General features: G+C 36.8%; 1 pseudogene; it reads left to right on the top strand.

The window, feature by feature from the left end:
* The first annotated feature begins 1,304 nt into the window (after window positions 1–1,304).
* Window positions 1,305–1,411, top strand: LOC130045616 (uncharacterized; annotated as a pseudogene).
* Window positions 1,412–16,873: the final 15,462 nt, after the last annotated feature.

Below are 16,873 nucleotides of genomic sequence, written 5' to 3' on the forward strand. Positions count from 1 at the left end.
TTTATTGGATGTACTGTTTCACTCTATATGTAAAAATTGAAAATTAAATTCTAAATAATCTTATAAACTCAGTATTATGGCAAGCTTAATATTCTGAATTTATATTTATTTTTTACACACTTTCATAACATTTGCTTATAAGAAATTAACAAAATTATACATCTATAATTTTGTTCTGAATAAAAATCTTTGAGAGAGATACATATTTTGTTTTTTGGTTATATATCCTCAAGAAAGTAGAGGACAAGAAACTTTAGAAGCAGGCTGAGGTAAGAATTGGGAAAAATCAAAGACTTTCTGAATGCTACATGTTTCTTAGATTATTGTATTATTTTAAAAGTTGTTTCTTTAAAAAACAATTATTTATATTAAAAATAAAACTCTAAGCATATGTATAACATAAAAGTATTATAAAATAGTAAATGATAACTCATCATAAGTTTGAGACCTAAGAACAACTATTCCTAGACTGGATCAGTCTTTTGAGAAGACAAGAAAAGCAAAAATGCATGAGATTTTTTTGGAAGGAACCCATAACATTAAAAATAAATTATCACAAATGTTGTTTTGTTTTGATTAAAATAGTGATTTTTAAATGTACAATTTTAAAAGGAAAAAAAAGACCAAATTTTACTATCTAGTACCTTTTGTTTGCTTGTTTGTTTGTGCTTTGGACTACACCCATTGCTCAAGTCTTACTCTTGGATCTCTGCTTAAGGATCACTCCTAGCAGTGCTGGAGGGACCAAATGAGATGCCTAAGATTTAACTTGGGTTTCCATGAGCAAGACAAGGGTCCCATCTATTATACTATGTCTCTGGCTTCACTATCTAGTATTTAATAAAATTTTACTTCCTAAAGTAACACTATTCAGCACCATTACTATGGTTCTTGTAAGGCCCTCCCGTTGTTCGTCAATTTGCTTGAGCGGGCCCAATAACATCTCCATTAGAGACTTTGTTGTTATTGTGTCTGGCATATCGAATACGTCACGGGGAGCTTGCCAGGCTCTGCTGTGTGGGCGAGATACTCTCGGTAGCTTGCCGGGCTCTCCGAGAGGGGCGGAGGAATCGAACTCGGGTCGGCCATGATGGTTGCGTGCAAGGCAAACACCCTACTGCTATGCTATCGCTCCAGCCCCAATGCCTCATTTGCAAACTGTAGCACCCAAAATGAGAGAGAACAAAAGGGAATGCCCTGCCACAGAGGCAGGGTGGGATGGGGGGACCGGGATGGGGGGTGGGAGGGGCACTGGTAGAGGGATGTTTACTCAATCATTGTATAACAGAAACCCAAGCACAAAAATTTCTTCTCGGCCTTTTGGCTAAGATCAAGTGTAGTATCTGTTCTTATCAGTTTAATACCTGATGGTTCTTGTAAGAGTTATCAAAAAGTGTTCTGGAAACATTTTGAGAAGAAATAACCATTCTTTACTTGTTCATTAGGGCTTTTAAATGTACAGAATGGTCAGTTTAAGATAGATAAATACTTCCATGCATGAAGAGATGTATCACAATTTAGCTTTTACCTACATTCTAGAATTACAAAACATTCAACTCTTTGAAATACTATGTCACATATTTTAAGATGTTTCAAAGGCAGACAAATGTACATTTGACTAAAACTGCAAAAATGCCAAATCTCTGGTGGTAATTTAAAAAATATATTGATGTTTTAAATGATCTTAAATTTATAGCCATAATTTGGATCATAAGTCTATTTTTATAAACCACTTAAAATTTATTTATGGATTAAAAATAGATATTTTCAGCTCTCCAGAAAATAAACTATCATTTCTTTCAAATAGCAGTCACTTAGAATTAACTCCCTTTTAAAAATGAAATAATATCTATTTACTAAGAAAATGCCATAAAATCAATAAATTAAAACTAATCCACTTGTAATAAAAAAGAATAAAATGCTAAAATACTCATGTTAAAGTATGAAAAGTATTTTTATCCATTAAAATTTGGTATAGAGAACAGGATAAAACTGAGTCAGCAATTTAGATGCATATATCTGAGGTAATTTATCATTTATTCTATGTTATTAACCCAAACGTATAGTCTCAGGTTCACAAAACACTTGCATTACATGTGAATTGTGGTTTTTTGCCTCTAAAATGTTGAGTTTAAAATATTTTTATTTTTATTTTATTTTACTGGGCTGGAGTGATAACACAGCTGTAGGGCGTTTGCCTTGCACACCACCAACATGGCCGACCCGCGTTCAATTCCTGCACCCTTCTTGGAGAGCCCAGCAAGCTATTGAGAGTATCTTGCCCACATGGCAAAGCCTGACAAGCTACCCATGGCATATTCGATATGCCAAACACAGTAACAATTGTCACAATGGAGACATTACTGGGCCTGCTACAGAAAATTGATGAACAACAGGAGGACAGTGACAGTTTATTTTATTTTATTTTATTTTATTGCATCACACCTGGCAATGCACAGGGGTTACTCCTGTCTCTGCACTCAGGAAATACTCCTGTTGGTGCTCAAGGGACCATATGGGACGCTGGGATTCGAACCCAGGTTGCCTGTGTGCAAGGAAAACGCCTTACTCGCTGTGCTATCACTCCAGCCCCTAAAATAATTTTATTTTTAATAAAATAAAGGAAATTGTTCTTACAGTGCCTGGTTCTTGTGTTGTTAAGTCCCAAGCGGTGAGATGGACAGAGACATGAACTCGATATTGCAAAAGCAGTATACTGGGGTTAACTATCTCACCCAAAGAGTGGTCTTTTGATAGCGACCCCAAATTCAGGCAGCAAGCAGTTTATGTAGGATTTGATTACATACGCAGTACATGCCTTATTGTTTCAGAAAAAACCTTACCAAGTTACCAAGCAAAGGGGTTTTGGCAAGTGTCTAGGATAACAGTGGTCAGGTAATAGTTAAGCAACATTTTCAAGTGACAGTTCATGCTTACATAAGCTACTTATTCTTTTAGGGTTAACAAAAGGCAATTTCTGGGGCATTCTGAGGCATAGTGATTGATTAAGCCCACTTGTTGTACCCAAGAACTTTCCAGGTAGGTTTAGGTTGGTTAGTTACACATTGTCTTATTGCTGGGAAAATAATTACTGTATCATCTCCGAGAACTGAACCTGAGGCCCAGCTGATTTTGCTGATTTCTGCCACCTGTTATGGTGTTGATTATGCCCTTACAGCATCATCCCCTTGATTCTTAAGAAACTGGTCTCTAACAAATTATACAAATGTTATTATTCAGTAGCCTTTGATGCAACATTGCAAGACTTGAACATAAAAATGACATGACAAATAACTATGGAATAAACTACATTTTAACAATTCTGGTTCAGAAATTAGACATGGATGTCACATCAGTTCAAAGTGTCCTTTAGTCTTCATTTCCAGTGAACTTCTTGTTATTGATATCAAGAACTCTATATATTTTTGCATTAGCTCTTGCTTTACTCTGAATGCAAATTCAGTTGGTTATCGGAAGTAACATGTCATATCATCACTCTCAAAATAATGATAGAAATGGTTAAGTTGTAAAACCCTGGGGATTTAACTTCACTTCTCTAACTGAAGTTTACAGCTACAATTTGTGTGCTTGGGGGCATAGAGTGCTAGGCATAAACAAAGGAAAAAAACACAGAGTTACGGAGAGACACAAGACAGAGAACAGTTTCTGGGAGCACTGCAGATTCTTAAGGAAGAACATTAAGTAGAGAAGATACCTCAAAGTGGAATTGCTGATCTATAGGGCAGCTCAAGTTTAAGACTGATAACACTTCATACTGTTTTCCAGCCAAAATTCCCACCAGCAGTGGATAAGAGTTTCTTTTTCATCACAGCTCAATACAAATTTTCCCCAGTATTTTCCGTACGTGTTTTTCTCACTGGTAAGAGAAATGGTATATCATTGTTCTCTTGATTTAAATTTCCCTAATAATAAGTGATGATGAGCATTTTCCCATGTGCCTGTGGCCATCTGTTAGTCTTAGAGAAGTCCCTCTCCATTTCCTCTCCCCATTTTTAATGGGGATTTTGGAGTTATTTATTGTTCATCTTTTTGAGTACTTGATACCAATCCTGGATACCAATCCTTTATTTGATGTGTTAATTGCAAATATTTTCTCAAATCATTTTCTCAGCAAATTTTACATTTTAGAGACAAAGTGTAGTGACAAATGCTTCCAATCATTATAACTGGTGTGAGGGTTGGGGAAGCCTGGAAAACAAATAAAATTAAAACATGGAATTCTGTCACTCTACTGGCGTATTATAGAGATAATAGGCTTAGGAAAGTGTTAGCTTTGATCTTGATGCTTTTGTTTACTCATCAAGAATACATAGTAGAACTGCTAACAAGAACATAATTTGTATGTTGTCACAGATTCACTGGTTCAAAAACGGCCTTTAAATCATGACTAGTGAAGTTACAAGAAATATTTTGAAAAATATTTACTTGGGGCAACTCAATATGAACACACACACACACACACACACACACACACACACAGAAAAATCTACATTTTTTCTGGTGCAATGGTACAGTGGATAGAATAGGTGCTTGCCTTGGTTGAGGCCATTCAAATTCTATCCCAGCATGACATCTGGCCCCAAGAGCCATCCAGGAATGATCCCAGAGCACAAAACCAAAGGCAGGCCCTGATACTAGATGGAATGACTCAAAAAATAGATAAAAAGAGGAAAAAAATCATATTTTTTTCTTTCTAATATTTTGTTGTCAAATTAGTTTTTCTTTAGACTGAGGGCTCCGACCTCATTAATGTGATATCCAGCAGAGCGTTATGCTACTGGATCAGACAGTAATTGATTTTACATGTAACCCAATTGAAAATGTGTAACGAGTGAAGCAGCCTATTTAATTTTTTCATGGGGGCTCTTTTCTTCTAAGCTTCAAAACATCACAAGACACAGGATTCTCTTTTATCTAAATACAACAGAAAGTTCCTCTATATTGATTTTCAATTCACATATTTCCCCTGTTGGCTTAGAAGGAGGTATTTCCTCACCTCGCTTTTTCAGTATTTTCCAAGTTAAAGTAGTTTTTTGTTTTGTTTTGTTTTGTTTTTTAATAGTCCAAGCATTTTCCATCGTGCTATCTATGACATGAATTTCTACTTGCAGGGTTTTGCCTACTATATAATATTCACATCAATTCATCAAGGGCTGGAGCGATAGCATAGCTGGTAGGGCATTTGCCCTGCACACGGCCAACACGGCCAACCTGAGTTTGATTCCTTCACCCCTCTCAGAGACCCGGCAAGCTACACTCATGGCCAAGCCTGGCAAGCTACCCGTGACGTATTCAATACGCCAAACACAGTAACAAGTTTCACAGTGTTACTGGGCCCGCTCGAACAAATCAATGAACAACGGGAGGACAGTGAGGACAGTGACAGTGACAGTGATCAATCATCAAATCTCTATATGCTAGACTCAAACAAAAAATACCTATCTTAAGAATGTTCATAGATATCATAGACATAATTATTTTTAACTTTCATGATTCAATAGAGATCTCATTTTCAATTCTCATTACTTTAATTAGTTTTATTAGTTCCTTTCTTATTATCATACTTGACATTTTTGGCACATTCATTACAATTTGCCCTTTAGTGTGCTGATTATCATATACATACTAAATATTAATTTATTTATCATTAGACACCTTTAGGATAATTCTTTTTTTCTAACTTATATCCTCAGATAATGAAAGAGAGTTTTTTTTTTTTTAAATTACAAATCTAGTACCTGTGGACCATAAAGAAAACACAGGAGTTAAGATTCTTGCTTTTCATGCTTCTGATCCCTGCTAGATTTCCAACATGGTCCCCTGAGCACGGAGCCAAGAGTAGCTTTTAAGCATTTCCATGTATGGTCCACCCCACCCCCAAAGTTTAATTCCTTTACCTTTATTTGAAAGGTTCATATTATATTAACTTAAATAGCACAAATTTTAACAGTTGAGTGTTTGCCAAAAATAGTTTTTTATGTTCTTACATTCAGTACAACAAAGGCTACAGTTCACAGAATCATTCTGTTCATTTGCAATTTTCCCAATAATTTTACAAAGTGCCATTTTCTTAAATTATAAATTATCTTTTTCTTAATAAACACTTCATACCTCTTACAGGAAAAGTAGTCTACGAGAAGTGTGTGTCTGTAACTAGTAGCTTAGTAAAATGTTTTAAATATTGAAGGAACTTTCTTTACTTCCTGATGTCATAAAAATAAGTTTATTTTAGTCAACAAATTAGAATAAATTCAACATTTCATACATATATTTTACGTATGTACTTTATTACATATGGGCTGGAGCGATAGCACAGCAGATAGATAGCACAGCGGGTAGGCATTTGCCTTGCATGAGGCCAACCCGGTTTTGATTCCTCCATCTCTCTCATAGAGCCCGGCAAGCTACTGCGAGTATCCCGCCCGCACAGCAAAGCCTGGCAAGTTCCCTGTGGCGTATTCTATATGCCGAAAACAGTAAAAACAAGTCTTACAATGGAGACATTACCGGTGCCTACTCTAGCAAATCAATGAACAATGTGCTACAATGCTACTTTATTACATATATAACATATATACAATCACATATATTATATATGTGATCCAACAGACATAAATTGTTTAGATTTTTAAGGTTTTCTAGGTGAACATAATTGTATTATTAGGAATAAAACATGGTGACTAAGAAGTATTTAAATATTGTGTTTGGCAATTTAGATAACTTTGTTATTTAATTTGTGATTAATATGATTAAAAGTGGAGAGAGGTTTGCCACCATTAATAACTCTAGGATTCACATAAGTTGGGACAACATTTGTTCTGATAGCAGATATAAAAGGTATAAAAGGTATAAAAGGTATAAAAATGACAATCATAAATACTTTGGTTCTGTAGGTATAGGTGTGGCATAAGGTATGTCTTATATTTTATGGAATATAACTTTAAAATTTAGCCACAATCAAATAGAGGAGATCATGCAATATCTTCTAGATAAAATCCAGAAAGAGAGAACATTCTCAGCAAAGCCTTAGATTCTTTGATAAGATGGCATACTGGCATTTTTAAAGAATATGTTCTGTGTTTTTTTCTAATTGCAATACACATTATGGTTTTGAATAAAAGTTGCATAGGAATGAGAGTAACGAGTAGCTAGCTCACATCATTCTTCATATAAGCAGCCTCTTGCATTCATTTGACACATTTCACAATAAATCATGAAAATAAATCTTTATTAACTAAAATCAGTACTTTAATAAGATTTCTTTATCTTTCTCATAACAAAAATTTTTTTCTGTAATTTCAGATCCCATTTAAGAGAGAAAGTCACCCTAGTTTTCTTTATCACTATGTTGTTGCATCTGCAGCAGGGTAGCTAGGTTTGGTCACCTGCATTGCTCAGAAAGGCCTTATGACAACCAGCTAATCAGGAGTTTTAACACCAGGACCAAGGATGTGGATGTGGTTCTAGTTAGGCCCTGCAACGCCAGGCACAGCCAAGGCTAAATGTCTCCAGGAGCACCCAACTATGTTTGAGATATGCCAGAGCTGTTATGTGTGGGATGCGAGACATCAAATCAGTGTCCCATGAATACAAAATATATGCCTTCACTCCCATACTTTCCCCTGTGCCATTCTTTTAACATCATTATGGTAATTCCTCTGTCTCTCCCTTATTTGGATGACCATTCTGTAGTAGAATTTAACTATTTTACAGGAATTTTTCCACCTGGGATATTCCCTTTCATAATTATGCTGAAATTAAGGTATAGGTATTTTCTTCATAATGTTGTTCTTATAAATAGAGTATTTTTCTTAATTTACTTGTTCTGAAATGTTTGTTGATGGGGTTTATAAATAAGTGATTTTGTGTAATGATTATATATTCTAGTTCTATGTCAAATTCATTAATTGATTAACAGTTTGTAGTTAAGCCCTTAAGGTTTTGTACATATAAAAGCACCTGCAGAGATACTTTCATAATTTTCTATATGTTTGACTTCATATTTCATTGTTTAATTGCTCTCAAAACAATGTGTATTACTAAACTGAACAGAAGTGAAGCAGTGGGCAGTTTCGGTTGTTTCTCCTATTAGAGGAAAACACAGCTTTCTTTTTAACCACTGATTTTGTTAAGAATTTCTATTATATACTCTTTATTTTGCTGAGAAAATGTCATTCTTTTCGAAGTTCCCTTTAGTTTCTTCTGATTGTCAAAGGTTATTGAGTCTTTGCAAGTACTCTGTGCTTAAATAAGATAAAAATGCATTTTTAACACAATACATTTAATCATTTTGATACACTGCATTGATTTTCACACATTAGCCTGTGAAATAAGAAGGCTCCATGCTAAGTGAGATGTTGAATTCGCTTGCTCCAAAACAGTGCTGGGAAGCCGCAGGGACAGAGTGCAGTGCTTCCTTGCCAACTGATGTGGCTCAGCATGAAGCCCGAGGATGTGGAGCTGTGCACTCCCTGGGATGCTTGGTCTCCAGCCCTGCTCCTGGGGCCTCCCACCCAGTTGGGGGAAGCTGGGGGGACCAGGGGTTTCAGAAAATTGAACTGTAGCAATCTTTACACCTAACAAAAAAACCACAAGGATACAATATGCCCGTAGGTGAGATAATTTAGAATGCTAAGTGTTTGCAAAAGAAGAAAAAAAATTACACCCATGTAAAAGTAATATAGCAGGATAGAAAAGAGTAGGTAACTAATACCTGTCAGCTGCAAAAATGTGCCAGGCTAGTATAGAACAAGATTATATGGTCTGTTTTAGATGCAGGGATACAGAGGCAAAAACAGAATAGGAAACTCTCAGGACTTTAGATTTTAGGGGTGCCTTCTGTTAACTATTTAAAGTATCCTGGCCTCTGCTCTCCAAGCACCTATTGAATGTTGCCGTGTTGGTAACACTCAGCAAAGTCTTTGCTAACAATGACTCTTCTGTTGGGATCCAGGTCAGTGGTGGTGTTGGGGGCCGGGGGACAGAAGGAGCAGTACAGTATTGAATAAATGGCCGGCCTCTAAGATCACCAATGCCTGCCCAGTCGAAAAGATGTGCCTGGAGCAAGAGGTTCTTCGTCCTCTTAACAACTTATTCAACGCTCTTAAAGGTGTTCCATGCTGCTCTCTTCCTCCTGCGTAGCTCAGGTGCCAGGTCATTTGTCATGTTGAGTTCTCGAGCTAGGTACAAGTAACTGCTGCATTTGGAGATGTTCTTTCCATTGAGAGCAAATGGAACGTCAGGAATTAGTCCATTTTTTCTCATGGACATTGTCTTGGTGAGATTAAGCTGCAGTCCAACCTTTCCACACTCATGGTCAAAGTCGGTCAGCATTTGCACCGCTTGGCTAATGTTTGGTGTTATTAGAACAATGTCCTCAGTGAAGTGGAGGTGGTATAGTTGCCAACTATCTATCTTCACTCCCATTCCTTTCCATTCTAGTCATTGCATGACATTCTCCAAGGTGGCACTGAAGAGTTTCTGTGAAATGGTATCATTGCCCTGCTGAACCCCTTTCTTTACATTGATGATCATTTCCTTGTAGAATGGTGAGATTCTGGTGTGAATCCGTAATTTAGCTCATGGAGGATCCCTGTATACTGAGTTTGAACGCCCTGTTTGGCTAGGGCTTTGATGACCACTTCAGTCTCTACAAGGTCTCTACAAAGTTTCTACCTTCTACAAGGTCATTGTCGGTGATTTTAACACCAAGATAGGACCGAGAAGGTTGCTCAAAGGACTCCACATCATGACCCAAGGCCTAGAATGAAATAAACAGGGTGAGAGACTGAGTTCATCATGTCAACAAAGACCATCCATGGTAACTCCACCGTTCTTCCTACATTAACATACACGTCAGAGACCTAGGACCTATGAAAACAGGATGAGAATGCTCTTTGGGTCTCCCAAAAAGGAATAAAAAGAGCTATGCTTGGAGTATCAAGCTTCACTCAAGTGAGAGAAGTAATCCAGAATTTCGAATTCCGTCAATGATGAAGAATCAGGGATGCTGTCTCCTTTGCCAAGGCGTCGAAAATCAGTTGGGCCTGTCACATCATGCAATTTGGAGACAACTGCTGGACTAGAGCTGTTACTGACTGGATTCCATGGGAGGTAAGACATCAAAAGAATGCATAGCCACCCACCTACGAGATGGTCAAACTTCTTAGTCAAGATCCTGAATGATCAGTTTGAGGTTCTTCGTGTTCCTGGAGCGAGCAGATGCCACTGGGCTACACTAGCACACAACAGGGATGAATGGAGATGTTACTGGCGCCAGCTCAAGGAAATCAATGAGCAATGGGATGACAAATGATACGAGTTCTACATTAAAATATAATATGCAAATGTTCAACTTGGAAATGTAAAAATTGCTGAAAATTACCAAATATAAATTGTAGCATAGTACTATAATTATATTCTTTGTAAATTAAAATAACAATGACATGTTACTTCACACGTCTGTGATTAATCATTATAAAATAGATCATGGAGGAGGGGGGAAAGGAGAACAAAAATAGAGGGGGAGGAAAAGGAGAAAAATTGACCATAAGCAAACTCTGGAATTACTAAAAGAAAAATTAATTTCTTATTAATATTGGTCACAATGTAAATTAGAAAGCCTCTCAAACTATTAAAAATAGATGTATTATATAGAATAATGATTCCAATACTAGAATATATCCAAAGAACACATATTTGAAGGGATATACATGTATCTAGGGCTGGAGCGATAGCACAGTGGGTCAGGCGTTTGCCTTACAAGCGGCCAATATGGCCAACCCAAGTTCGATTCCTCTGCCCCTCTCGGAGAGCCCAGCAAGCTACCGAGAGTATCTTGCCCGCACGGCAAAGCCTGGCAAGCTCCCCGTGACATATTCAATATGCCAAACACAGTAACAACAAGTCTCACGATGGAGATGTTACTGGGCCCGCTCAAGCAAATTGATGAATATATGTATCTATGTGCTTTGCATCTCTCTTTACAATTATCCAAATTAGTCAACCCAAGTGCCCAAAGGTAAATGAGTGGATAAGAATAATGTTTTATATATCTACATAAAACACTTTATATATATAGAAATGTTAAATACATACATTTATATGCATATATTTTATTACATAGATAATACAATAAATTTTATTGTTTGAATATATCATAAATATGATTATAAAACACATGTTATATATATTATCAAGAAATCTTATTTCTTTATGGATGAGTTATCCATAAGGAAATATTATGTATTTATATACAACATGCATGGAACTAGATGGGGTTATATTAAGCAAAATAAGTCAGAAAGAGAAAGACAAACACCAGATGATGCCCCGCACGTGTGGGGTACAGTAAATAAAGGGACAGACAAAAACAAAGGAAACAAAAGGGACAGACAAAAACAAAGGAAAGAAACTGGTAAACTAAGACTACAGAACTTAAGTTATTAGTTAACTGGAGAGAAGAGGTCACTCAAGAGGCATGGGATGCAATTGATATAGTGTATGACATTGATTATAAGTATTGATTTATATGGTAACATATCATCTGAAGTGCAAAATGTATAAAAATTTCTTTTTCTAAAAGACGTAGTCTTGTGAAATAATGTTACCTCAAAAAAAGGCTTGCAAATTTATATATATAGATATGTATACATATGTAGATATGTCTGTGTACATGTATATGTATATATATTTGCACAATACAAATAAATAAATAATTTTGCATAAAACTGTCTTAGAAAGAAATGTTGCATTCATTTAAAAATTTAAAAATAAGGCTATTTCACAAAATTTCATCATTATATTTGTAATTTTTATATAGGTTCTGCAGAAAATATAATGCATTCAAATAATATTTGTTGAAATTAGAATTTCAGTTTTGTTTTTATTGTCTTTCTCTTTTTTTTTTTTGTTTGGCTACACCCTGCAGTGATCAGGGCTTACTTCTGGCTGTGTGCTCAGGAAATACTTCTGTGGTGCTGGGAAGGGGTGAATAGGGTTAAGTGTGTGTGTGAGAGAGGACAGGTAATCCAAGTCAAGATGGCCACATACAAAGCAATTGCCCCCCCCATAGTCTCTCCAAGTTATCCCTGAGTATCTTAGTTATCCATTTAATACATATTAAGCACAGAGTGTAACAAAATGTTTTATAAAATTATTTATTATTCATAGATCAATATGGTATGGCTATAAGTTAATTTTACTTTATATCTTAAACAAAGCCGGAACCGTTTTCTAAAAATGTGCTTCCAAGATTATGAGTTCATGGATATAAATACTGATCATATCAAATATGGTTATACAAACAACTACAGTGTTATTTTAATTGGTTTACAGAGAGTATTAAAGGCAAAAATTCTGAAAAAGCTAAAATGTTTTTATCTTACTTGTTGAAATAATTATATACAGAAGGCTTCAACTTGCACTGTGTTGACAGAGTTTTAAAACTAATTCCCTATTTTTTCAGCTATCAGCAACATTTCACATACTCTTATAGTACCGTTAAGTAGCATCAAACTGCGATTCTTCCTTCCTTTCTTCTTTCTTTCCTCCCATTCCTTCTCTCTCTCAACCTTTCTTCCTCCTCCCCCGCAGCCCTCCCAATGCCCCTCTTTCTACTTTTGTTTCCAATTGTCTGTTTCTCTCTTTCATCTTTTATTTACTCTCCTTTACCCAATTTTTTTCTTTGCTATTTCATAATTTTAATTTCCTCAGTTTGGACCAAGTAGTGGATAATAACTGTTTAAGCCATTTATTTATTTAGGCCACCTTTTTCTTTTCAGCATAATAAGAACATTTAGATTTTGTCAGTGGTTTTCTCTAGAGTCAAACCTTAAAAGTTTGCAATGACTAATTTATTTTAAAATGTTCTTGGGTTTGATGCTGTAATAAGTAAGCCAAAACATTATTCATCCTATAATGTTACAGGCAGGTGATGTCTCCCAAGTACAAAGTCTGACTCCTACTTGCTTGAAAGATTTTCTCCAAGAAGACCCTGGTACAAAAAGCTTTACTGAGCAGAAAAAGACACTCAGTCAAGTGTAGTTGTGTCCCCCTGTCTTCAGTCACTTCAAGTTTTAGGGGATGTAATGCATTGCACACATTCAATTGAATAAAATATTTTTGATTGACGAAATTTTTATTTTCTGTAATGTTTCTTCTTTATTTTTGCAATTAAAAATATCTTGTTTCCACAAGAGTTTTTTAACATTTGCAATGTTATTTTGTGTCCTTAGCTGCTATTTTTTCAGGCTAAACAAAATAATTTGTCTTTGTAAAATAATTTGGGCTGAAGCAATAGCACAATGGGCAGAGTGCTTGCCTTGCACGCAGCCAACATGGACAACCAAAGTTCGATTTGTCCGCCCCTCTTGAAGAGCCCGGCAAGCTACCAAGAGTATCTCACCCTCACAGCAAAGCCTGGCAAGCTACCCATGACATATTGGATATGCCAAACACAGTAACAAGTCTCACAGTGTTACTGGGCCCGCTTGAGCAAATCAATGAACAACGGGAGGACTGTGACTGTGACAGTGACATAATTTATAGACTCTTCAATGCTCACTCACCATCTTACTAATTACATTCATCTGGAGTGATAAAATAGTAAGGACCCTTCTGATGAGGTGATTTAATTAAGAAATATATAAGTACATCAATAAAAAACGGTGCTACTGTAAAATGGCAAATCATTCTCACTATATAAAGTTACACTCTATACATAATTCTAAAATTGAGGGGAAGAGAATGAGTGGACAAGGTAAAAACAAAGTAATTTTAAAAGGAAGAGCTATATATATAACCAAGTTCTCTCAAATCTTGAGAATTAGAAAAATGTTCTTTTGCCAGAAAATAGAAGTTGAATTATTTATGTGTAACTATATGATGGTATGCAAATTTATCTATGTAATTATAAAAACATATTTCAAGTCAGCATAACGGTTTCACTAAATAATGTTTAAAAATTGACTACTGAAGCTGGAGAGATAATATAGTGCATAAGTCACTTATGTTGCATGTGGCCAACCTAGGTTCAATCTCTAGCACTTTGTATGTCCCTCACATCACTTTGTATATCTCCCTGAGTAGAAGTGATCACTGAGCACCAAGTGAGAAGTAATCACGGAGCACCCTCAAGTCTGGCCCAAGATACAAATATACTTGTGTGAATATATATATATATATGTATATATATATATATATATACAAGATGGCTGCCAAGATGACTGCCCTGCAACATCCTGATGGATCTATCACATCCTCCAGAACGGCAATGGAGAAGATTATCCATGACTTCTACTCAAATCTCTTCGAAAGCCATGTCCACTTGCCGACATACCAAATTCCATAGGATGGATATGTCGTTCCCAACATTCTCCCTTCCAAAATCCGACACGCCATTTCGTCAGTAAAGAAACGAACAGCACCCGGCCCAGACAAGGTCAGACCTGAACACCTGAAGAACCTACCGTCAGTACTCATCAATACACTGGCTTGGCTATTCACATGCTACCTGTCTGCATGCAAGGTTCCGTTCCAATGGAAAAGCAGCAGGACCATACTACTGTTCAAGAAGGGAGACATCCATGACATTGGCAACTATCGCCCGATCTACCTATTGTCTGTCATCTACAAGTTGTTCACTCGAGTCATCCTAAATAGGATTGGCAGAACAATAGATGAAGGACAACCATGTGAGCAAGCCGGGTTCCACAAAGAATTCAGCACCATCGACCATATGCACATGATAACCAAGCTCATTGAGGTTTCTCAGGAATTCAAGATGCCGCTCTGTCTAATGTTCATTGATTTAAAGAAGGCCTTTGATTCTGTTGAGACAGAAGCGGTCATTGAAGCCCTAGCCAATCAGGGCATTAAAGCTCAATACATCAAAATCCTCCATGAGCTGTATTACAGATTCACTACCAGGATCTCACCATTCTACAAAGAAGTAAACATCTATGTCAAAAGAGGGGTTCGGCAGGGTGATATCATTTCACCGAAACTCTTCAGTGCCACCCTCGAGAACATCATGCGACGACTAGAATGGGAAGGAATGGGAGTTAAGATACATGGTCAGCAACTATACCACCTCCGCTTTGCTGATGACATTGTTTTAATAACACCAAACATCAGCCAAGCGGCACAAATACTGGCCGACTTCGACCGTGAGTGTGGAAAGGTCGGACTACAGCTGAATCTTACGAAGACAATGTTTATGAGAAACAGTCTCATAATAGCCTCATGGTTCCTGACGCCCCATTTGCTCTCAATGGAACGACCATCTCTGAATGCAACAGCTATGTGTACCTACATCGAGAAGTCAACATGACAAATGACCTGGCACCTGAGCTGCACAGGAGGAAGAGAGCGGCTTGTAACGCTTTCAAAAGCGTCAAATAAATAGCTAAGAGGGAGAATAACCTCTGGCTCCGGGTACATCTCTTTGATTCCACTGTTCTTCCTTCATTAACATATGCCTCTGAGACCTGGGCCCTACACCAACAGGATGAGAACCCTGTTCGGGTCTCACAAAGAGGAATTGAAAGAGCTATGCTTGGAATATTATGTTTCACTCAAATGAGAGAACGAATCCGGAGTTCCAACATCCGTCGACGATCAAGAATCAGGGACGCTGTCTCGTTTGCCAAGGTGTCAAAAATCAGATGGGCTGGTCACGTAATGAGATTTAAAGATGACCGCTGGACTAGAGCCGTTACCGACTGGATTCCATGGGATGTCAAAAGACTGCGTGGTCGCCCACCTACCAGATAGTCAGACTTCTTCATCAAGATCATGAACGATTGGTTTGAGGCTCTTCATGTTCCTAGAGCGAACAGACGCCATTGGGCTACACTAGCACGTGACAGGGACAAATGGAGACATTACTGGCGCCGCTCTAGCAAATCAACGATTAACGGGAAGTCAAGTGATCAGGTTATATATGTAACATTGTAGTCCCATTATTCATCGATTTGCTCGAGCGGGCATGAGTAATGTCTCCATTGTGAGACTTTTTGTTACTGTTTCTGGCATTTTGAATATGCCATGGGGAACTTGCCAAGCTCTGCTGTGCGGGCAGAATACTCTCAGTAGCTTGGCAAATGGCCTACCCGCTGTGCTATCCACATACATATGTATATATATGCACACATATATATTTTGTTATTTATATGCATGTCTACTTAATTTGAAATATAAATAGACTTTAATTTTTAAATTATTTATACAAAGATTTTAAAATACCGTCCTAAAATATTTTATATCAGTCCTATAACTATCACTGCCCTCCTGTTGTTCATCGATTTGCACGATAAGGCCCAGTAACATCTCCATTGTGAGACTTGTTGTTACTGTCTTTTGGCATATCGAATACATCACAGGTAGCTTGCCAGGCTTTGCCATGGGGGCACGATACTCTCGGTAGCTTGCCAGGCTCACTGAGAGGGGGAGAGGAATTGAACCGGCTCGGCCAGTCCAGTTGCATGCAAGGCAAATGCCCTACCACTGTGCTATCACTCCAGTTCATCAGTCCTATATATAATTATAATACATATGTAAACATATTACACATATATATTTGATGTTCTATTTTCTTATAATTTAGTGATTTGCTACTATAACTGAATTGTCTTTTGACATGCTCCTTCAAACTTACTTTATGTTCCTTTTCTTTTGTTTATTCTTTTCTGGCCATACCTTTTATTTATTTATTTTTAATTCAAAAAATAAAAATGTAATAATTGAAATAAAAATTCCATAGCATGGACTTAACATTAGAATCTAGAAAACGAAAGTGCAGTGAACCTTATTTTTTTTTAAATAAAACACCGTGATTTGCAAAGCTGTTCAT

Source organism: Sorex fumeus, unplaced genomic scaffold (assembly GCF_029834395.1).
Source record: "Sorex fumeus unplaced genomic scaffold, SorFum_2.1 ptg000128l, whole genome shotgun sequence".
NCBI lineage: Eukaryota > Metazoa > Chordata > Mammalia > Eulipotyphla > Soricidae > Sorex > Sorex fumeus.